Genomic DNA, 25,745 nt, shown 5'->3' on the forward strand with positions numbered 1-25,745 from the left:
CCATAGCCACAGCAGTGACTGCGGATACACTGTGTAAATACATTGCAATCCTCCAGCTCACTGAGATTTATTCACCCCATATTGTTGCAAGTCCAGTGCATGGTCAGCCATGCCAGAATCTGTCTAGCAATGATTCCTGAACTACATCTGGTTTGTTTGCAACAAATCTCTCACATATGTGCAACATACCCTGTCAAGAAAATAAAATCAATGAAACTCAGTATAAGAAATAATTAAAAGTGGAAACGTCACCTTGTTTAGCTGTTGGAAAAACACTGACACGAGGACAAAACTATGTAAAAGAGTCCTTGGATTTCCTTAAGGCTAGGAATTCCTTCAAACTAAAAATCACAGAGAATAAAAAGCCAAGCCTGTACAGAAAAAAAAAATAGAAGTGATGTAAATACTGTGCTATTCATCCCTTTCTAGGGAATAGCCTCACTTCTATCAGGAGAAAGAAGCCTATTCACTTACAGAAGCTCTGAATCATTTGCAGAGAGAAGGAGGGAGCTTTTCAGGCCTGCTTTCTAATACCTTACAACTTCTACCTGTGGAAAAGGTACTGAAGAGTATTTCTAAATATTTCAAATATGTCATGAGAGTTATCTGAAAACAGTTATGTTTTCATGCAAGTCTAGTCTTTAAAAATCAGTTGAGAGCACAGCCTCTCTTAAAGGCACAGCAACTTTCTCATCTGCCACAGATTTTACCAGAGAAATATCCTATATCCCAGGCTTTGCAAGTTAGTACACTGGAAAATAGGAAAATATTAAGAAAGAGCACAAGGAGGGAAATTGTCTGAAAGCTGTTTTGTGTCTCAAAAACTTATCTAGGTGCTTGCTCTCAGCAGAATTTGGGTTTGACAACCCAGTCATGAGGCAAGAGATTGACTTTGGGAGTAGAGACAGGAAGGATGGGGCGAGAAGAAGGACATGGGAAAACTCTGGGGAGAAGGAGTCAGAAAGCCTTCATTGTCCCATTGGCAGAACCATGTGTGCTCACCTGCCCTTCTCTCTGGCTTGCACAAATCAGGATGCATGGCAATGGCTCAGTGATGCAGGCAGCCCTGCTGCCTCTAATAGCCTGCTTCTCCCAGCCCTGGAGCCAGGTGCCATGTGGTTACACACAATATCCAGAGATAGGACTAAAAACTTGGAAGAACTTCAACAGTGTAACTACATTTTTGCTACAGGCTTAGGTATGAAAGGCTTTTCTCACAGTGGAGTAATAGCAATACCCTAATTCCAAGCTGTAAAAGTGTTTCAGTGAACTGTAGCCTGCTGTTCAATACTGAACTGCCAGTATTGCAGTGTAACTGTACCAGCTAATAATGACATGCAAAATGAAACTCGTCTACTGAAATTTAGACATCTAAAGCACTACTCATGCTTGACCGTTTTCACTTGTTTTCTTCCACTGATGATAAACAGAGCTCAAATTGACCTGCTGAGGTGTGGACCTGTGCACGTGTCCAGATCACCAGACAAGTGTTGCCCAGTTGATGCTGATGCTGCAGCAGTCAATATAAACATAATTTGCCTGATCTGATGTTATGTGCTAAACAATCCTTATGAAAAACCATACAAGAAGTGATTAAGCACAGCTAGTACTTTTTGCAGAGGTACTATCATTTTGAAATAAGGACAGTACTGATCTGACATCACTGAAGGCAGTGCAGTGAATTATGAAGGGATGGGTGTACTATCCTTTCAAAGAGACAATTGTCAGAGAAGGTGATTATTACCTTAGAAATTATATATGCTAAAGCTTTTCCACAGCAGGTACTTTTTGCTCAAAACAGAGCAATGGAAGTTTTAATGGCTCACATTCTATTAACCATCAAAAAAAAAGGAAAAAAAAATACACAGCTCCAGAGAGAAAATAAAAGCCAATGATTGCACATATGTTTTCTTTCAATTTCAGATAGTTTAGTCATTTCTGGATTTTTAATGCATTTAGCTGCTCTCTGGTTTTAAAATCTTTGTGGGGAGCATGAGGGATAAGGAGACCACCTTGCAGTAAAAAAATCTATCTATCTACATTATTAGAGGTTTACAGGGGAATGGAAAGGAAGTAGTCATATTTGGCAAATTTAAATACATTTTTAAAATTAAGTTATGTAGTTTCTACTCAAGACTTGATTTTTAAAGAATTGCAAAAGTCTTCTGTTATGTAGAGATTCTGCCTCAGTGGATTGGGTGAAATTTTACCTGCTGCTTGCTCCTTAAATTCAAAGTAAATTCCCTAAGAAAAATCCTCCTAATGTGGATTTTGAAAGGCAATTTGAGAGATATTGACATTGCTCATCTTCCTGATTGATGCACTCACAAGAGCCAGGTTTGCAGAGAAAGACATTCATCACTTTCTGCACTCTCACTCTGGGAGAGGAAGCAAAATATCAACAAGAATATTTGAAAAACGTGACTATCCCAAGTAAGTCACAGTGGATGGAAAAGAGTGGCTTGAGAAGGAAAAAGAGCCACAAACTCACATTATCTATATGGATAAACATGGATTGACATGGTGAAAAGCATGTGCACATTGTGGAAAAAAACCCATTATCATGTCCCATCCTTTGCAGCTCATGAATCCAAAACCAAAAATAATGTATAGGTTAGTCAGAAAGAAAATGAAATCCTACACACAGAAAGGAAAGGGATCAAAAAAAGTTTAAAATATTTTTTCAGAACTTCATAGTTCAGTGCACTCTCCATTTTTCAAGAACAAACCATGAACTGAAGACATACAAGTTTCAGTTGTGTTATTCATTAATCCAAATGTTCCTGAGCATGTTCTTTTTTAAATTTCATAAATCTTCCATTAAGTGTTTTGTGCCCCAGAATGAATGATCCTTTTAAATTATTTATCTTTGTCATTGCTGCAAACCTGACCTATTCAGCTTATCTACTTTGAAGCTTCCTTAGGACTAATCAGCTGTCTCACTTCAGTGTCCCAAAACCCCTTGTTTTGTCTTTCTTTCAGGATTTTCTAAATGACTAGAAAAAGCACAAAACCCAGGAAGACAGATAAGACTTTAGAAGGCTATAAAAACAGTGAAAGTCATTAAACCTGTTAATCAACACACTACATGCACATGGGGGAAATTATTTTTGATAACATTGTGGTAGTTTTCCCAGAAAATGAAAGAACTAAAAGTGAAAGATACATGTTCATATTAATAAATAGAGTCTTTGTAATTAGAATCTGCTGCTATAGCATTTACTCATGCCCTGTAAGACTGGCCCGCTGTCCACCACATGTAATGCAACTACACCTATCACAGGGTTAACCCCATTATTTGGATGTAGATAAAAGCATAGACAGGGCCTATTTAGGTCATTGGACAACTCATTTATTCAAAAGTGAAGAACACATTTGAATCACAGACAAGTCTATGAGTCATGTCTAAAAGCCTGCTTTTATGGACCACGATCATCAGCTTGTACATGGAGTGAAAATTCACAGTTTAACAGCCACATTGATAAGCATACTTCCTGCTGGATGATACAAAACAGACTTTTCATCTAAATCATTATAATGGTTTTCCAGAGGCCTTTCACAATCTCCATGGCTTAGAAAAATTAAGCACTGTATGATTTTTGTGAAGAAGTGCTCAGTGTACAAGATAGCTAAAAAAAGGAATTAATGCTCCTAACTTACAGGATTTTCCTGAGATTATTGTTTTTTCCACAAAGCGGGATCAAAGTTCTTGTCACAGCAAAGTTTTTCAAAGGAAAGATATTCCCATATAAAATCTCCGCTTTGCTGGCAAGGAGAACACTGGTTCCCAATACAGTTTTAAATTATTTCACTCTAGCTGAGACCCAAAACAGGGTCTCACCTACCAGCAGTATCACTGAACAGACTGTAAGAGCTGTTGTCTACCCCAAGGTCTCATACACCAAGTAGAAAACAAGAATATTGCATGCATTTTTCACTTTTATTTAAGTATATATAGATATATGTTTCTTGAATCCTCTTTTTTTTTTCATAGTTTGATGACTTGATTACCAAAATAACTATTAATCATCTATAGACTGCAATATTTTATTTTACAGCTAAAATCACTACTGCTCAGCTTATGGGAACATGAATGAAAATGGGCAAGAGTGTTTCATTCAGGTGCTCACTAATATTTTAAACAGAAATATAAGGGAGAATTGAAAACTTAAACATTATCATCATGATGAACATGGTAGATGGTGTGTAAATAAAAAGTGGGGCTTGACAACTGACTCCAGGCAGCTCCTGAATACACAATGTTGCATATTTTATGAAGATGGTGAGTCTGCCCCAAAACTAGAGGCATAGTCTTCAGAATTGCCTCAAAGTTATGAAAGCAAAGATCTCTCTAAACAGAATGAAAAATTAGGTAAATTGCAATTGAACATATTTCTACACCTACAGAAAAGGGAAACCACCTGAAAATTACTGGTATGTGATTGTCTTTCACATTCACTTCCCCTCTCAATTCATATTCCTTTCTTCAAAAATCCTTACATAAAAAAAACATGAAATCTAGAGCTGACAGCTTAGCTCATTTGCCTATTTTTTTTCCTCAAAGAAGTCAATACTTTTCCTTTCCATCCCAACCTCAGAGTGATAGTGCTAGTGTGTGGGTGTTCAAGCAGAAATATTATCACTTGCTCAGCCCTTTAAAATATCATTTCTGGTGTATAAACAAAACAAAGAAAGAAACTAAAATAAAGGGTAATTGTTTTTCTTGCCTCTGTGTGCTGCAGCAGTTTCTTCTTTGACGGAGCCTGTACTGAGTGGCTGCTCCTCAAGCTTGGATGGAAAGGTTTCTGTTCATAATTTTATCCTTCTCTGAGTTGGATTATATTACTGACAATTAACAGTCAGAAGGATTTTTGACCACTATAAGAGTAGAACAGACAAGATCAAAAATGTTTCTTTTTTTTCTCTTCCTTTTCATTACCTTTGTCATACTTTGTTAAGTATGCAAACATGTTCTGAAATAATAACTGTCTAGCATTAAATTGCAAGTTTTGCTACAAGTGTTGACTACTCTACTAATAGGTTGTAACTCATGAAACTACTTCTTTTCCTGCTGCAAGGAAATATTACAGAAACAGTCAAAAAACCCCTAAACCCTGCTAAAAACAATCCAAATTTTAAATGTCTACCAAATTGCACAAAGGTATAGTCTCCAAACCATACAATGACTTGTGCTCCTGCAGCTTGGCTGCAGCTTATTTCCTGCCAATAGTCTCAACAACTGCAGTGAAACTATTCATAATCTCAGAACAGAAAAGGTAGGCAAGTGCTCTGCTGGACTTAGATGAAAGTATTCCTCACATCAGAAAACAGGGCTGCAAGCTCAGGCCAACTACATTACATGCTTGAAGGTCTAAAGAGTCCTCAAAGCACTGAAAATAAATGTCAAGTGAATAGGGTCAGCTCAGGGCATGAAGACCAAACCAAGCATAATTTAATTTCTTTTGCTTTGGCTTTCTCTGGAGCAAATTCAACCAAAACCCACTCAGGATATTTGATGTAGTAGATAAAGGGCAACAGTAAAAATTAATCTAACATTTCATTCAAGGTAGTTGGAGAATACATTTATGTCTGTTCTGTGGTATAAATTAACTACCTTCAAGCTCTCTTCAGAGAAGAGAAGGTCAAAAAGACTTCATGAGAGATTAAAGGTCTCTTATCACCATTCCTCCATCCATTTAGGAAAGGCAAAATCCTTTGTGCAACAGGGCAGTTTAATCAAGATCACTTACAACTTAAAATCTGAGCAAAGATTTAAAAAAACCTACAACCCAAATTCAAAATTCAGATGTTTTTTCTGGGGACCAGCTGCAAATAAAAGATTTTAGAGTGTCCTGAAACACAGTTGTATGCATCTGTGTGCTGCCAAGAGAAACAGAGGAAAGCAAAGAAGGCCTGAAAGAGTTGAAATAAATCCAAGAGCATGAACAGACAGTCCCCATGAGAAGAAGCCTGGCTGAACACAGAGAGCTTTGTTGCACAGAGAGAAACATCCCCGTGCATCTATCTGCATCACCTGAAGCCATGAGGACTTGCTCAGTGGCAGCACACAGTGCCAAGGAGAAACTCTTTGGGCACACCCATATCTCAGGCTGGCAAAGGTGAATGGGCTTTTGTCATAAGGGAGCTTTCTAGGGCAGCTTAATAGCATCTATTGTGCAAGTTCTGTTTAAACTCTTGTCTCTAAAAACGTGGTTTCTTCCCTGCAGGACACAGGTGGCCCAACATATTCCTGTTCTCAGATGTGACATTTCAGCCTTAAGAAATTGCCTTATCTGCAGCAGCAACCAGAGTGCTGGTGTCAGAAGAGAACTTCACTATTCACTGTAGCTGTTAGTAACACCCTGACAGCAATTCATCTAGTCCAAAGGAGAACAGTCCCACATTCCTACAAGCAGATGACAAAATATCCCCTATTTCCATCCAGATCTGGTGATCTTACAAGTCCACTGCATGAAAATAAACCAAATTTTCCTATAACCATTGCTTCCGTTTTGGTAGTTGGGATTAAAAGTGAGCACATCTGAAGCCCTTGGGAGGAGCAGGAGGTAATGTAACACTATTATCCAAGAGATGGCTTCAGTTTTTACAGGCTGTGACTCTTTAAAGAGGTTACATCATGTCAAGCTACTGCTGAGGAAAGCAACTAGAGAGAAGCAATGCCAAAAGCCACAGATGACATACAGCTACCTAACTGGCCAAACTGAGAGGAAGCCTCATGAAAATTGTTACTATATAATGTCACTTGGATTAATTTGTGACAGTTTCCTAAAGAAAAGAGAATAGAAAAAAAAGTAGAGCTGACAAGAACTAAAATGTTCAGCATTTATAGGCAGTGGGCACCCTGTTGTTACTGTGAGCATGAGCTGGGCAGGTCTCAAGAGCAGTAACAAACAGACTAACATTACACAGACTCTCTGTCTGTCAAAAGTATCAGCTGAAAATGATTTTCAGGTTAACAGGCATTTATCAAAATAAAACAGGTATATCAAGACAGCCATGAAAAATTGCTAGGTACTTAATGTCTTTCATGGTGATTATTTCAGTGAATTATTTCACAAATTGATCCTCTGTTCCACAGGTTTATCCAAATATCTGTCTTTGAATAGCTCAGAGGAGAAGTTTTCTACCGAGGGGATCTGTGAGTTGTTTCCTCAAAGGAACTGGCAAAAGGAACTGTTATGTCAAACACAACTGCCTGTGTTTGACATAACAATCCATGAATGTCAGTCACAAAAGGCAAAATTTTTAACAACAGACATGGAGCATCAAGATGTCTTTTTTGCATACAGATAAACTTTGTTTATTTACTAGAAAATAAAAATATGTTTTAAAGGATGTTCCTTCTTGTGTTTTCATAAGGACCAAAACAACTAAGCCATGTACTGAGGTATGGCGGAGCTGAGATACTCCTGTTTACAGAGCATCAACCTCTTCCCAGGCCCCTCGCTGCTGACAACCTATTCACCAGCACAGCCTCTTCACCAGACCTTTCTACTCAAGTGCTCAAAACAGCCGCAGTGTGATACATTTGCTAAAAGTTTCTTTTTCCCCTTTGCTCCTGGACATCTTTTGTCTGCAGAATTTCCACACTCACAGGCTCAAAGATCCCGTTCCCTGCTTAGCAACATAAAGGATGTACCTCCTGCTTCTTTCCCCCCACAGGAGAAAGCTCAAGGGGTCTCAAAATCTTTAAGGAAGCCTCTGAGAGGGCATATAGGTGCATGGAAGTCCCAGATCCTGCCCAGGGTGACAGAGCACCTACTCCCATATTGTGAGAGAGGTGACTCTGAGTCATTTCTGCACTCCCCAACACCACAAAATAAAGGGTTCTTCCCACCCCTTGTCCACCCTTTCTGACATGACACAGTGACTGGCTGGGAGGGATTACAAGAGGTCATTTAATCTTTCTTCTTGCCCAGGGCAGGCTGCTGATGACACTCCTGGCAAGTGCTTGTTCAAGCAGTCCCTAAAAACCCCCGCCACATCCCCAGACATTGTGTCTCACAGCTTCTACAGCCCAATGCTCTATGCTATGCAAGCCAGATTATCTATCTCCTTTTTCTCTCAGCATTTGAATTAATTTCCTCACCCTTTCAGAAAAACCTGAAGGCATTGCATCTTCCCAAAGATTTTTTCCTGTGCCTGCTGCTCTCACAGCCAGATGGCCAGGGATTCTGATCCTGAAAAATTTCAGACTTCTACTGTCTACCTGATTTATATTTTTATGTTCGTTCAAGTGATTCACAGACTCACCTTGCTGCTATTAAGAGCTGATATCAGGAGCATCAGAGCCTTCACTTATTTCCTCTGGCAGAGCATGACAGCATTTCTACCAGAAACCACATTTCAGGAATAAAACTTCTACCTCTCCAAAGAAGTCAGTGCTTCCCATGACACTCAAACTGCAGCAATCCCAAGAGGCTACCAATTCCCAGTCCTGTGGGCATTAGGAGGCAATGCAGACCTGCCCCTTCTCTTTTCTAGCATTCACATGCCCTCTGGATGAGGCTGAACCAATACAACAACAGGACCATATTCTAGTTCCCCAGGAAAGGAGGAGACATTTCCCCCTGAAAGATCAACATAATATACGCTTTTGCATCCACACATAAGAGTTCCACAGGCACAACTGATATTAAACGGCTAATTGAGGATTGTCTGAGAAAATACTGCAAGGTCTTGGCCATGAAGCTCTGAAAAGAAAATAAAATTACACCAAAAATATCATAAATAAAAAAAAAGTGAAAAGGAGACTCTTGCCTTAGGGATTTAAAACATGTTAAAATGAAAGCCCCAGGGTCACACTGTGTTAATTCCTTAATTTTTCACAGGAAATAAATTTATGATAATATTTTCCTGAAGACAGTTCATTATTCCGGGCTCATTAAAAATCAATAGTCAGGAAGACTCCATTGCTATGCTGCTTTCTGTATTGTAATTAAATCCTTTAACTGCATTCAGACAGAATAATTACACACTCCAGGATGCATGAGAGGCTGGTTAGAGCTTTCTCCTGTGCCTTACAGTTTCCCAGGGTGTTATACAGTCTCATTTCTATCCACATCTATCAGTCAAATGAACCTCCAGAGCACAATGTTATTTCCTCTGCAACAATTATATTCTTATCTAGGGTATCTTGACCAAAACCAAACAGCTTTTAGAAAAGTACATTTTTATTAAACCAGATCTTTTTTTCACCTTAGGATAAAAAGAAGAATATGCATCCTAATCAAACATGAAATAACCTTATATAAACTTTATCTTTCATGGAATTTAGAGCTTGAATGTTTTGTTTTTGTGGAGGTAATGCATGTAGAAGAACAGCTTATTATACCTCAGACATCTGATTTTAACATAAAATGCTCTGTGTACTAAATAAATCCCTGTACTTTCACTTTCTCTGGTATGAGTAAACAATTTTCCCTCCTGGTCATCTGTCTGCCTCAATTCAGTCACACGAAAAGGATACCAAAAAGCACAGTGCGGTTTTTTATCTTTGTTTCTCATATATTTAACAAACATTGGCTGCTCTACTTGCAAGTATCTGCAGAGATGTGTCGTGATTATATTAATGAAACAGAAAATTAATAGATTGAAGCAAATGTGTATTCCATCAGTAACCCCAAATTGCAGCAGCCATAGAATGACAACAAAATTAAGATTTTACAAAAGACCTAAAGCTTAATTTGCTCACTGCTAGAAAATTGCTAATACTACTTGTAGTCTCCATTCTCATAATGGCTGCACAGAGATATCATTACATCCAGATTGTTTTTTTTCTTTTTCTTTATATATGCACTGCCTACAGTGTAATGGAATAAATTATTAGTTATGGATTTTTCAAATGCCCACAAATTTCAATCACTCCTCCCCCTTTTCTTTTTCAGTAATTTCCTTTTTTAGAAAAACCTAAATTAGTATCTATATACAGCTATAAGAAAAAAATTTCACTACTTGCATTTTCCTAGTATTTTGTATTCATTTTAATATGATCATGTTTGGAAAAGTGAGGTGAAGTGCTGGAAAACATTTGTTCTAAGAATTCAGAAAAATCTACTCTTTATGATAATTTTGACCTACTACTCTCTTACCATGAAGGCAAATCCCTGAATACTAAACTTAGATGACTCTCAGAGTGAATTTCTTAATTTCAGGTCACTGCAACCATGTAAATATTCTGCTAACTGTGCTGGCTGATTTACTTCTCCCTTCTCTCTTCCAACACAACTTTCACTCCACCATCTCTGCTATCTTCAGTTTCAACGCATGTCAATTTTAAGATTTAGCTCTCAGTTTAATGAAATATGTACTGGGTAAGCCAGCATGGGTTTTCCTCTTTCCAGGTAGGAGCATAAATAAACCTAGCCTTAGTGATGTGAAATATGGATGCTGTGGTATTCCAAGAAGACATGATTGCATAAAGTAATGTTGAAAGTAAGGCTTTTTAAGTGTGTTGACTCAGGAGAAAAAAGGAAGAAAAAACACCACCAATGCCCCTTCTGCAAGGAAGACATTTTGATTGTCAGAATCAGGAAAAACAACTCCAAGGATGCATATCATCCACATCTCCCCTGCAGTGCATGGGTGAGTGTGGCTTTCTCAGAATGTGGGTTTCTCTTCTTCAGATGTAATGTCTGTCTCCTCGGGAGGAATGGCCCAAAATAAGCATGTCTTACAAGCAGTCAAGAGAAAATGGCAACACTACCAGAATTAAACCACACAAGCTGCATTTCTAGCCCTCTGTTTTATCTAGCAAATTCTCCCCACAAAACACCTCAGCCTCAGAAAAGCAATTGTTCTTCAACCTCTTTCCTTCACAATTGTATTCAAACTTTCTATGCCTGGCCCTCCAGGAGCAATTAGGACAATTGAGAGTTATTTAGAAGGAGAGCAGAAGCGTATAATCCATCTGATTTCCCTCTGAAGAGACACATGTACAACAAGAAGAGAGGGAAGGGGGAAATGGCAGACAGAAACAATGGAAAAGGTGAAGACAGGTTAAGACAGTCTTTTGATCAGCGCATACCACTCACCTGTCAGCAGTTTAGAGACCACCCAGCCACAAAACCTTACCACACCAGCCTGTCACTCCTATATCAATCCTTATATCAACTCGTCTTTTTTACATTTCCTCTCTTATTATTATTCTTTTTTTTCAGTCTAGATTGTGCTTTAAAAGGTGTTCAGACATTACTAAAACTTGCCAAGTAGCAGCAGTGGTGTCTAAGGGCACTTGCTGTGAAAGACATATACTAGTCCTCTTTTAACTCATCACTGTTCTGCTTATGTTCAGAGACATTGCAGACACACAACTTCCAGCCCTCCCCAGCACTCAAGGTCAAGTTAAGGTGACATACAGCTCCACTGCAGGCCCACTGTCTCCTGTGCTTAACCTGAAAACATGAACCAAAGCCAGTGACAAGAAGTGTCCAGTTGTTTGATTTGCTCTGAAACCTGTCATTATTTTATCCTTTAGCCAATCTAGTCCCTCAATACATCTGCTCTGTTTAAACAGTCAAAGGGTCCTACTACAACCACAAAAATACACAGACTCTGATAGGAGCAATTAGGTGTAAGGATTTAAAAATAATAGCAGGAGGAAGTGCTAAAACAAATAAGATGCCAAAGGGGTTCTGCCTTGGAGCCTCCTCTTTGCATTGCAAAGGCTCAAAGACCAGACACCTGGGAAACTGGAACCATGGGATTCATTTATACTTCCAAGTGGGAACTTGTCTTATATAGCTTCAAAAATACACACTGCAACAACAACTCACAAGTGGTAATGCCTTAAGTTGTTCAAAGAGTGTGTTTTCCACCAAACTCTGTCCCACTCAACTTCTGCTCAAACAGGGTATTTTCAGTCCCTCTAGTCAGCAATATGCTTTAACATGTGGTAGATAAAATGGCCTGCAAAACTACACACAGATATTGTTCCCTTGCTGTTGCAAACAGGATTAATGGCTGTTAGTACAAACCACTGCTTGTTTGCAGGCTGGAGCCTTCTACATATCTCAAACCTAAGCAGGTGAGAACAGAGAACAACATTCAACACATGACCCATCAAAGCATTAAGCTGCAGCAGGACTAATCACTAGTGGGAGCCTCTGGGACTGTCACAGGAACCGATTTTGATATTTTTGTCTTTAAGGTGCTGCACTGATACACACTGAAACTGCACAGCCAGAAGAAATGAGCCCAAATTAGGGACTGCTGGATAAACATTGTACCTCCTTCACAGCAGTCAGAGAAGGCGATCATAATGGTAGTAGACTTCAAGTCTGTGAAGTTGTGTTGTTCTGCTTTCCAGAGAGCACTTACACATGCAGTTGAATAAATTGCCTTGTAAATTTTTAGAATACAAAACTGTAAAAAAAATGTTGTGAAAGACTATTTTGTGTGGGAGAGGATCACTGTTATGTGCACAAAGCATTCTGTGCCATGTGTGTCACAACAAGCAGCTTTGCCAGGAGTTCATACTCAGACCCTGGTAGTCTCTTCCCAGACCTGACCAGTCCTTGCATATGGGCCGCTTTACAAAAGATCCTGTCACAGAGACAACTTGCCATAGGAGGAAAAATGTGCTACAACTTAAAGTGATGTGTAGTTTTCTCCAACTGGGCAAAAAGAAGCCAAAGTAAAAGTCCTTTTCAGGCAAGTGAACTGAGCTGGCAAAACTGGTTGCTCAGGTAGTATATCAAAGACAGGAAAAGAAACCACAAGACTAAAATTTTAAAATAAGGGGGTGTAACTGAAGAATTGGCTTCCAGCAGCCATCTTATCTGTAACAGAGTGAAAGCAATCTTATCCCAACAAAATTCCTCTGAAGTACTCACATAGTAGCTTTTGTGTTGATTTTTTCAATTACAATCTCACCTTAAATTTATTCTTCATTGCAGTTTTAAATATAATGGCTTATGATCTTTCCTTATTAAAATTCTCCCTGAACTGGTGCCTTTTCAGTGTTCTGGGTGCTCCTTACACACAAAGTAGATGATGAAGAAAACAATGCATTTCCTTCAATTGTGGGGTTATTCAATGTCAGCTACCAAAGCATAGCAAGGTCCTGGGCTAATGCATTCTCCTTACAAAAGCACAATACTTTTCACCCAGGAGCTAGGTGAAAAAATCACCAGTGTTTCTGCAATGGCAGACACATGACCAGTTTACAGTTGTATAATATGCTCATACTTTGCTAGCCTCAGTTGCCTAAACAATGCCTTACATGTATTATACTCCAGGTCTGGGACAGATTATGGTGAAAAACGTACAATGCTGTGTCAAACTGTAATTGCAGAACATAAAAAACATAATGCCAGAGAATGTAACATCAAAGAACACAAAAATAGTTTACAACTTTGAAATCAAAAGAAACAGCACTCTATCTCCACCTTCACACCTCAGTTATGCATTTGAAATAAACTTTTCAGAGGCTGCTGTACTTCAGTGGCAAAGGAAATGTCACAGTCTTGGAAGTTTACTCAGCTTTGAGAAACTGAAAAAGCAACAGAAGTGGAACATTAGTTTCTGTTTGGATATGCACACAGAACAGCCAGGCTTAAGGATCCCATTTAGCAGCTAGATGCTGGAGCAAATTGTTGAAGCAACCTGGGAAGGTTGCTCTAAGGACACAGAGCAACTGCACTCATCATTGCCTTCCAGTCTTTATCCACCAAAGAGGATACATCCAACATATGACTCCCAACATCACAATTTGACCGTGTGCCATGTCACCCTACAAGATTAAATCCATTGATTCCTACTTTAATATATCCCTGAAGTTTAATATGGGCAATCTGTGAAAAGCTTTATGTAGGTTACTTAGCAGCTCCCACTGTTGCAGGTAGTCTGCATGGTAGATCATGCCCAGTCAGCCTTCCTGGAGCTGCACTGCTGAGACTCCGAAGGAGAAATGTTATAAAGAGGAATTAAAAAGAGATCTGTGGATTCACTGAAACCAAACCCAGAAATGTGATGTTTATAAGAGCTGCTTCACAATCCCTCTACCACTTAGACTGAGGCAAGCATTACTCCAGTTTCACTTACTTATGGAGCCTTGTGTTAGTACAGTGTTAGTATACTGAAATTCCATTTGAAGGCTTGCACAGGACATGAAGAGGGGATCAAGTGGAGGAACTGGCTCTACAGGTGGAGGGACTCTCAGCTAGCCTATTCCAAAACAGATTTTATCTTAAGCTAAAAGAAGAACAAAGCAAAGCTCCACATAAGAAAACAAGTCTTTTTAATCTGACTGAACAAGGCTTAGAGAGAAAAGATTCAGTCACAGCCATAGGGCAGATCCATCTACTCCAACAAGTGCAGACACATCTGAATGCCTCTCTACTGCTTGGTAGAAAGACAAGCATAAGCCAGCACTGGTCACCAAACTGCAGGACAGCCAACCAGAAAATGGGGCCATGGATCATCTTTCTGGATTAGATGTTATGCTATGCCATCTGGGCAGACAATTCCAAGTGCTGGCATAATGCTCAGCTGTCTGTGCGGATGCAACCACACACACCTCAGGAAACAGCATTCTCTAGGTTGATTCCATTATCTGTGACATTTTAGCTACTGGCTCCAGTTTTCTGAGATCCAGCCAGCTGTGAGCCCACAGGCTGGAATAGGGATCTGAGCATTACCCTGGGCTCTTTTAGCTGCCAAGGCTCTACAAACGCTGTCATCTTTGCTGTTCTCAAGTGCCAGCATGTGTGACACGATACATATTGCAGCTACACAGTGGAGAATGAAAGGCTACCTTCTCTCAATTTTTTCTTTCCTTTTCGTGATTAAATGTATTTACACACACTCTCTCCCACATTCACGCTACGTGTAGTGTAATCAGCTGTCAGCTCATCTGCTCTATATTTTACTATTCATCTGCTCTATATTTTACTATTCAGCTCTCAGAAATTCTTAACTTGTGAACCAAAGCAGGGTGACAAATAGTTTAACACATCAGATCAAAGTCACTTCACCTGCAATGGATTTTTAAAGGACAACATTCAAGGCCGATAGTGATCATTCAGGCTGTTAACACATCATTAGTCATCAGCGAGCCCAAGAAGTGAGAGGGCTGCAAACCTGCCATTTCAAACTGCCAATAGTTTTAAGTGCTTTGGAGAAGGTGGTGCTTGACTAAGGTTTTTTTTCATTTCAGTGGACATTACTTAAACAAAGGCCTTCTTGAGCTGCGACCCAAAAGAAAACAGAACAAGGCTAAGCTCCAGTGGAATTCAGACGAATGAGGCTCTCAGTAAAGAACTGCAGGTATTTTTATTAGACTAAGTTGTACAGCTCAAAGTGTAGGCAAATCTCTCTTGGCGTCTAAAACAGAGGTAGAAGATTGCAAATGCAAGCACAAGCTGAAAACAATCGAGGTTTTAATAGATATGTATCAATTTGGTCATCTTTGAAAGCAAAGTTAGATTTACCTCAGTTGAGCAGAGGGATAGAGGGAGGGAGGCAGGTGATAAAGCAGCTGTCTCAGTGTCACTAACTTACAAAAACACCCAAGTAAAAGACAGCATTTTCCAGAGGCTAAAATATTGCCTAACCTTCAGGCAGCAGACCTTTATTTCAGTATGTTTTCACCTCTGTGCTCTTCATCACCCTTATCTCATCTTTATTTGTGTTGCACACTGGTACAGCAAGACTGTTTTGGGCCCTAAGAAATGCAGAGCACATCCCCAAGCCTTCACCAGTGATGGGCAAAAACCCGGTCCCACGTGTGCTTTACTTAATACAGTAAACAAGAGGATGAACTACTTCCTTGGGCAGTGTAAAAACCATATTGGGTTAAGGTGTCAGCTTTCTCCACCAGAAAGGTCAGTATCCTAGATATTAGATTATTTCACTGCGATGACCCTCCCACAAACAGAAGCAGGCCTGTTTCATGACTGTGTGACTTGAATGGAAGTTGGTGCAATGCAGTTGTTCCTTTCAATCCCCTCTCCTTGATTCTTGCCACAGAGGGGTGGTGTAGGATGCTGGTTCCTCAGAAAAACAGGGCCAATTTATTAATGCTGTGTCCGTTCAATACTGGGTCCTCAGGAATGATGAAATACAGCTACAAGAAGCTCTAAGTACTGCCAGGTGTCTTTCTGCCCAGTGTAACAGCAGTTGAGTTGGGATTTTACTACTGTTCCAGTAAGGACAGATTAACAAAGAAAGGGAGCAGTGCTATTCTACAGGCAGCATAAGCCTCTGTTGCCAGAGAGGCAGTCTCTAACTTCAATTCTTTCTACTTTGCTGGCCAAGTAAATAGGGGGCCAGAGATGAGTGTTCAGCTTTATCACAAGGCTGGTGTAGTTAAACTCACAGATCCAAAAGCTGTCCTGCCAGTACAGGGGTGAGCCCCTTCTGCTGTTCTTAGTCATGAGTCAGCCTAATATGACCAGAAGAGATTACTTTGAAATCTAGGCGCACCACAGGGTTTTTCCAATTTTTTTAAATTCTCACACATACACTCAGACTTCTCACTCTTCCTAGAGCTAGCACACTGTTGACACATTTCCACTTCAGTGGCCATCTTTCTCCCCAAAATGCTTCTGTTGAAAGCTAAAGAGACAATGCATGTCCCCAGTTTTTTGTGAGGAAAAAGTAGCCCAGCACTGTTGTATGTCTGGACATACATGCAGCATTACAGACTAGTACAGGCAGGTAAAGGTGGCCCACAGTGCTTAAAAACAAAGGGAAGCAGTGAAAACCATCAGGTTGCCCCGTGACCCTTTGAACCCACTTGCTACCTACAGCATGGGGCATTTCACTGCTTCACCCCAGGCCATGCTACCGAGCTGGTACTCACAAGAGCATCCCAGGGACGGCAGTACCCACTGCCCTTGTGCCACAGGGCTCCATGCCAAATACATCTAAGAGGTTACTCTTAGATATCTGGATTTGTTCATACTCATCTTCCTCACACAGGTATAGTCCTGCAGGCACAAACGTATCTTGTCACTCTCTGACAAAATGACCGGGTGTTTGTTAGTGAAAAGGAAGTTCACATAGCAGAAAGCAGCACTGTACAAAAATATTCAGGCAAGTTTTGACAGAGATCAGCTGTTAAAATTACTGGTAATTAATTAAATACCAATAATTGAAATTATTAGGCTAAATCAGCTCAAAAACACTGTACTAATATCTCTGACTGGATTCAACCATGTAACTGGGCCTTTTAAATGTGAGGTCTCCTCTCTGCATATCACTATATCACACCAGGGTAATCTGACCTCCATGAAAGGAGCAAGGTGTCACCCACAAACAGAGCTGAGGAGGATGGCAAAAACACATGCAGTTGAGACTGCTGGGAGGTGAAGGTCCCAAGGAGGGGACACAGCCACTCACATATGTGCACACACATGGCAAAGATCAGCTGACAGCACATTTCCCCCACGGTCCATCAGTCAGGCAAAGAGCTTCAGAGGCCCTGCAACAGCAGCCCTCAGACATGCAGGGGACTGGCTGCTCACACATGGTCATCATATGAATCTTCAACTTTTTTGGTTAAAAACCAGAAATTTGAATCCCAGATGAAAACTGTGCCCTCAGCCTCTCCCACCCTGACTCAAGGAAGAGTGGGTCAGGAACCACAGCTGAAAGTGCCCAGCAATCCCACAGTCTCTGCCCACTCAGCAGGCAAGGGGCGGTGGCGGCTGACAGCCGGCCTGGAGGCCTCACGGTCAGAGATGACCCTAATTAGAACTTGACCAGCCTAGGCCATTAGGGAACCAGCCTAGGCCCTTGGGGAACCAGCCTAGGCCATTAGGGGCGCAGACAGCTACTGGCCAATTAGCCAGGTGACAACCAAATTCAGCCATCAAGGACCAGCTGCACGGGCGTTCGAGGGCTGTATAAAGGGAACTGCACTCAATAAAATGTGCTGTTGCCCTATGAACCTCGATTGTTGTGTCGTGTGTCTGTCTCAACTGTCACAAGAAGCCACTTCTGCCCTCACTCCTATATATCAACGCAAAGAAGGCAGAATGTTTCAAAAAAGAAGAGATAAGTCTATGTGTGATGGAAAGAACCTCTGAACTATTTCAGCTCACAGTCTAATGCCTGTCAGAAGTGAAAGAAATACAGCTGACAGCTACTTGAGCAAGGGAGAGTGATAGTTGCCCAAGATCATTCAAGCACATTTGACTTTCCACACATTTGCTTCCAAATTAAAAAAAAAAAATTGCTTTATTGTCTTGAACATTTTTCCCTCTTTTTTTTTGTCATTTTTCAAAGCTATAGGTCAAAGCTAAGAAGGGTAATCAAGCATGAATTAACTCAGACAGCATGAGAAGCAAAAAAGAACGACTCAAACATTTTGACCCACATGCAGTGATGATCAATAGTGAGCAGCATGTCTTCTATTTTTCTCTGTCCTTGCTGATCACAGCCATAATGGCTAATGCAGTCAAGGAAGTTCTAGCTTTGTTAAATGACAAAACACATTGCAAAGCACTGGCAAGGCACATGGTTTAAAAAACCACCATCAACAAAAAACCTATAAAACAACAGTGATGGAACACCCACGATGAAAAAAAAAAGCCCATAGAAATAATAAAAAAAAAACCCTACTAAAATAATAATAGGAACCATGATTTTTCTCACCATTTATCTAGAAGAAAATACATCTAACTTCAGCTAATATACAGAAAATTTCTAGGATTCTACTCAGAGAACAGGTTTCATTTTATACATTGTCCAGGTTTCTCATGAAATTGGATATTTTCCTTTATCAGTATTTCCCTGGTCATTCTACATTTTTACTGGGCATCAAAACTCCAGTCTACAAAGCATGCACAAAATAATTTTTGTAGTTCCACAGGTTCATTAATAGGATTCTGAAACTTGGAAATAAGGAGGGCTCAGTATCAAGTTTTTCTTAAAGATAGGCACAAACCGGTATAAAATATTATCTAGAATGATTCTTACTGCAATCATCAGTGCAAGTAAATAGGCAGACCTGTCACACATCCTCAGTTATTATAAATGCCTTTCATGCCTTTAACAAAACTGAGTCAAATAAGAATGGACTTCAAGCTAGTAACAAAGTCTGGTACAGAGCAGAACCTACCTGTCAGCCCAGAAATTTCAGATATCCTTGTCATTAGTCAGGGAGAGTGAAGATTCAGGCAGATGTCAACATCTGCCCAAGTGATTCAGAAGTCTCTGGATTGAAGTAATGCTCAGCTAGATACAACCATTGTATCCATTGTCGTAAGGCAGCCAAGGATGCTTTGCAGGGGAACTGTGATACATTTTATGGATTCTTGTATTTATTTCAAGCTGTTATCCAAATTGTACTGCCTCTTAACAAGAGATAGATAAACCCAGTGCACCTCACTGTGAGAGAACCTGATTTTAAGGAGAACATAACTATGGTTTGTACAATAATCAAGCTCCTGTGAGAGAACAGATTGTTTCTGAGTTTGACAGAGGCTTTCTTTGATTGATTTAGCTTCTAAAAGTAACAGAACATTCTTTTAAGGCATTATTCGGGGTTTATAAAAAAAAAATGCTTCAGGGAAGTTGTACAATTCACATATTGCAGCAAGTATCAAAGCTTCAGCAGTTGCTCACTTGGGGGCTATCAACAAAACTAAAATATATTCTACAGGTAAAAATGCACTGCTGCTAGGAGATAATCTTCAAAGTGTTATGCCAAGGTGCTGAATCTGTTAATTAACTAGGACACTAGGTTCTAAGGAGCACAGCTAGTAATGATTCTGTCCATGTGGTGGAAGGACTTGATGAGAGCTAGCAAAGTGTGACCAAGATAGTCAGCAAATACCAATACAATGCTCTCTGAGTTGTTTGTTGTGCTAACTCCACTAATTAATTCCACTGATACCTTTAAGCTGCTCATGAAAACAACAAAACTGCTTCTGAAACATATACAGCCCAGAACTATTATCAGGAAATTAAAAGTTATCTTGAGACAAAATTTTATTTGCATAGGCGGCACCAAATTGCTCTATTCATATAGTTAATAGCTTTGCCAGAGTTGACAGCAAAACATTGTAAGACAAGCTGTAACAAATGCTTGAAATGGCTACCTGCACTTGAGCCTAAAGGTCAATGTGTCTCAGAAATTAAGTCCTCTGCTTAGGAGTGGGGATCTGCATGTATGAAGACAACATGGCTTATGGGCACCCCATGGGATGGGCAACTGTGTAAATTGACATATACAGGTAACCAGGACAACCATGAAGCTGAAATGCAGAGTAGATTCATGTCACATCCTTACTAATAATGCCAGGCATTTGCCAGAGACACTGGGGGGGACAGGCTCAATCAGGCTGAATTTTTCCCACAGAACAGTGGGGGGGCCTCCACAGCCTGCATCAATATATGAAAGGGCTTTGTGCGTGTGCACCTCCTCACAAGGCTGTGCTTTTGTGATGTCTCTCTCTCCCAAAAGGAGCCTCAAACATTTTTGTGAGAGTTTATTACCTCTACACAGGTATTCCACTTCTCTAAACAGTCAGAGGATGAACAGCACTAGGCGTGGAATTTCCCCACACTGACATTCTTAGCATTCCCAGCTGCAAGGTCAGTTTGAGCAAAATTATGCCCTCCTTGCCAATTCTTCCAGTTGTAACCTTTTCCTCCAACAGCAATACAGAGACCAGCCAGCTTCAGCTGTGTTTTCCTAATGGTGCATCTGATTAACTCGCTCCACTAAAACAAGAAGTCAGGGTGAGTGCTTTATGCAGATCTGAGCACAGAGGAGAGGGTTCTGTGCCAGGCACTAATGGATTTACTGGATGTGTAACTAGTATAAAAGGTAATCAAAACTAAAACCAAAGAAGAGGCTTTCATCCAGCCACTGATGTTATACCCAGCCAGGATCTTAGAGAACACAGATGACCAGCCACAAAACTTTTGGTCTCTCAGATGGGTTGGGACTGGTGCGTGCACTCCAAATTTTCTGCTTCCTCACATGTACCCCTTTCCTTGTGTATGTATCAGGTTTAATGCATTTCCTCTCCAGTATCTCCAGTCCAGATGGCCTTACAACATGGTTTTCCTCTCCAAGTAATGGACTGGAATTTCAGGGCAGTTGATATGGTGCAGTGTGGTGTAGTGCCCCATAGCCAGCCCTGACACATAGGGGCAGCAGGGCTGGACTGCTGGGCAGGTGCAGCACAAGACAGATTCCCATCACAGCCATGTCCCAAGGTATACCAGGAGTTGTCCCCTCATGACACAAAGCCACTGCTCCACTGTCCTCCAGGAGCTGTGCAGCCAATGCTGCCACCCCTCTCATCACTCAGCCACCTGTGTACAAGCTCTTGGACACACCAAACTGCTCCACTGAACCCAAAGAAACCTTCGTATGTGAGGCTTATCTGAACAAAGCAGTGTACTAGGATTCTTGTAAATAGCATAATCTTATTTACAGTATTGGGACTAACTGCAGTGCCAGGACAGATGGAGTAGCTGAGCAACTACTGATGCCGGTCAAATCCGCTAAGACCAGTGCTGCAAGACTGTGGTTTCCAGCCACAGCTAAAACCAGGGCTACCCCTACCCTGTGTGTCGTGGAGGTGTTTCCTTCTGCCTGTAGCAGTGACTTACCTGTCACCTACCACTTCATTCACAGGTGGATATAGATGGGGACAGTCATCCCTTGTATGGAAGGGATCCCAGCCACAGGTGGTGGCCAGCCTAGCCAGTCTGTTGAGCAAGCTGTATTTGGATGCCCTGGAGGAGGTTGTGGAAGTCCCCCATGAGAAACAGAGCAAGAGCAGCCCTGGAAAGAAAGAAGAAGAAAGGTAAATCATTAGTGAATGCAGGGATAATGCGTGATTTATACTGTTCTGTTCTTGTCATTGCATTAGTTTTTTCTATGTGTGATATTACAATACAAAGTCATAAAAAGCAAAATTCCCTAGACTTTGGTCCTCATTCTTTGCCTCTTCTAGAAAACTAATCTTCCCCTGGCTGGTGGCAGTTTACACTTACCTGTCATCATATATTGCTGAGTGATTCATTTTAGCTACATTGTTCCTGTTTTATTTTTTCCCTTCTGAAAGGAGGTTCTTCTAAATTTTTCATACAGCAGTAATTTTATCTGATCTTATCACTTGTCAGATTCAAAAAAAATAAACCCTATTAACTAAAATCTGGAACTTGTACTTCTCAATTGGGCCAGATCTTGAATGGGCACTATCTTTAACTGGGATGTAAAGCTTCATGTTGCTACCACTATACTATCATGGTCCTGAGCATGAATATCTCATTATTATCTCACAATTGTCTCATCTTTGCATGTCAGGATCTGAAACCCCAAAGTTCCAGTGGGACTATCTTCCTCACAGAATAGACTAATGAACAACATCAGACTGCATTGCAGTGTTAGTTATCTCAACTAGCAAATAAACAAACCTACTCACTCTTCAAACACCTTTTTAATTAAAATTCCTGTGTGAAATTTACTGCAGTTATAATCCAGAGGAGTAATTAGTAGTGTGGCATAGACAGTTAGGACTTCATTCATAATTAAAATAAATACTGCTTATTAATAAATAAATTGTCAACCAGCCAGTTCTGTGACTTAACAGCTTAATTCTGATCATTTATTTCTTGTTTCAAATGAAGAATCTAAACTTAATGTAACATGGGCAAGAATACAAAGAAAAAAAGGTGTCTGATGGGTTTTCCCTTTCTCTGAAATTGAAGAATACTGAAAACTGAAAGAGATAGTATCTTTTCAGCCTGCTTCTCCACCAAGGCAAATGAATTATCTCTAGCAACACTCAACATGAGGCTCTGGGGGTGTTTTTTGTGATGGTACCAGACTGTCTTTGCTTCAGCAGAATTCAACAGAAATTCCTCCACAAAATTTCATGGGAAAAAGAAAGGAAGGTAGAAATGTCATGTATATCAAAAGACATTAAATATTAAGGAAGCAAAATCTTGCAAAGAAGCAGAGGTTTCCTTAGCAATGAACCATTCCCTAATTTCCTTATTCAGCTCTATGCATCTGTCCATGCTTTCTGGAGAATGCCCTTGTATTTGACACAGTGGTGGCTGCAAGTTGCATCAGAGGTTCCTCTGGCTTCTCATCCCAGACCGCTTGCACAGAGCTATGAAGTAAAGGCAGATATTTCATCCTGCCTTGTGCAATCCTAACCAAATGCTACCCCTTTTTTAAATCCAATGACACTGCCAGTGCCTTTGTGATTGTGGCAAATTATAAATCAGGAGGTGGCAAACATAAAAGGCATGAGCTGATCCGTGATTTTCATTCAAACAGCTCACATTGATGACATCAGACCGTTCTCCAGAGGCAGCTCAAATTTGGGAGAAAAGCTTTGGAAGTACATATGTGAATGGACACAAAAACCAATAAGGCTTTGGTCTAAGCTGAAAAGCCCAAGCAATTATTAAAACAATTTTTTTTTAAAAGCAACCCACTCACACTCAATCCTTCCCACAACACCACCCACAGTATGCGAGGGGTGAATGTGGCAACAGGCCTCTTCAGTCAATCTGACAATGAGAACATCTCAGTTGGATTTTGATTTCACGGTTACTCCTTAAAAAAATTTCAAAAATCTAGGTGTTTTGAGGGGGGTTTTTTTCAGATATAACATGTTAGCATGTTAGAGAAACAATCACAGTCCATGAGGGACCACACTGAAATCCAGGTGACCACAGCCCAAAAATTTTAAAAGGCATTTTTGCCTAACTTGCCTAGTTTTGCATCAATAATGTAGCAGCACCAGTCTCAGATTTCACTGGACTGTGGCATGGAAAGGATTTGCTGGACATCCAGATACCACAAATAAGGACACAGTTATGAAGAGACCGGCGGCTCTCTGAACCAATCGAAAGTGAGGCTACCCAGACCTCGCAATAGTGATGCCTGGGCATGACCATGGTTTTCAGACGCAGTTGCTTAATTGTGCCAAACTTGAGTCTGCAAGCTGAATTTTCTTTCAGCCACTTCAGCCTCCTACAAGCCTGCCCTCACTGCAGGAGCATGGGCATGAAGGAAACTACTGATGGCAAACACAAGTACACTGTGAGAGCTGAGGGTCAAGGTTTGTGAGTTTTTATGTAAAACACCTGTTTCCTAAAACATCAAAGGAGAATTTGCACCAGCTGAGAAAGGTGAAAGATAAGAGTCATCATCACCTCCAAGGAAGGAAACGGAAAGGCCTTCGGTAAAATTTGCTATTCATTAAGGATACTCAGTCGCAGGCTGACAATTTCAGTGAGATTGTAATATTTGTAATGAAGACCAAGGGTACAAGGAGAAGTATGCATAAAATGGCAGTAATTACTCAAGGAATATGAAGAGGAGGAGATGACCTAGAAAAAGGGGGAAAAAAACCAAAAATCCACCAAAGAAATCAAACCCAGGCAAAAATAAGAGAAGGCCTGAAACTGAATTTTAAAATTTACCCTAATCTAAGTCTTATGCAAGCTGATAAATATTGACAATAACCTTAAGGGCAGTTGTTCACTCATGGTCTCCAAAATGTAATGTTGATGCACCAGTAAATGTGGTAGTCATTGGTTTTCTTCCAAAGAACTTGAAATTGACCTATTTTCCTCATGAAAAAATCATGTTCATTTATTAATTTAGGATATGCATACTTTTTACATAACGAAACAGTATCCAAAGTTGGACTGCTAGGATACAAACAAAATATTTCACTCTGTCAAGCAACTAAGGAAAATAATTGAGTAAAAAAAAGGAATGTTTAAACATCTATGAAGACTTTTAAAGTAGGCTTGACAAGATTTGCAGGTGTCCAAAGGCAGAAAATCAAAGCTGACTAAGGACATACTGTTACCTTACTTTTGGTCAATATTCCACAAATGTGGAAGGGGGGAAAACCAAATAAGTTGAAGACAAGCAAAGAGAGAAAATTCAATTCATTTTCAACAAACATTGCAGACAATGCATTGGACCCGATGACATTTACTCTCAAAGCAAGTTAAGCACCAAGTCCTGACAACAATGTTTTTCATGACAATATGGGACTGCATGAAAAGGGAGTCAGGCCATATGGAAGAGGGAGTTCTGGTGCTTCCATGACTTGCAGTTGTCGAAAGAAAAATCTCATCTCCTTTTGGTTTTACCCCATCAATGGCAGATATATTTTAAATGTTCAGTTTATCCCAGCCCATGGGCCTTTCCTCACTTATTTAGAAACAGCTACTGATGCAGCATAAAAGGAGATCTTAAGCAGTAGCCTTTACTGAGATTGCAAATTTTAGTGAAGCATCCTCACCCACAGTCCTCTTCACTATAATAAAAGGACTAAATTTTATTGAGGAAATAAAATACTAACAGGACACAATTTTACCAACAGCAAAAGGAAGAACTTTGCTCCATTATTCTCCATACCTATGACTGCTTGAAGTGATTAAAGAAACAATTTCACACACAAACATAGAAAACAGATGGCATCAGAAGAAGATGGCACATGACAGCACATTACAAAAACAACTGACTCAATAAATGTTAAAGAAAAAAAGACATTTTTATATCTACATATATATATATGTATGTACTTAGTTATCCTATTAGTTTTATCTTAGGTTCTCTTTTAGGTTAACTTCCTTGAGCTCTAATCTTGAACTCTTGGCCCTAAATTTTACCAGTAGATTTACTCCGTATCAATAAGAAATAGTCCTTCTGCTGCAGTGTTTTATATACCCTGAAAACAGCCGGCTTCATTTCTTGTGTCCCATTTCTGTGCTCTTATGCC

This window comes from Ammospiza nelsoni, chromosome Z (assembly GCF_027579445.1).
Source record: "Ammospiza nelsoni isolate bAmmNel1 chromosome Z, bAmmNel1.pri, whole genome shotgun sequence".
Classification (NCBI taxonomy): domain Eukaryota; kingdom Metazoa; phylum Chordata; class Aves; order Passeriformes; family Passerellidae; genus Ammospiza; species Ammospiza nelsoni.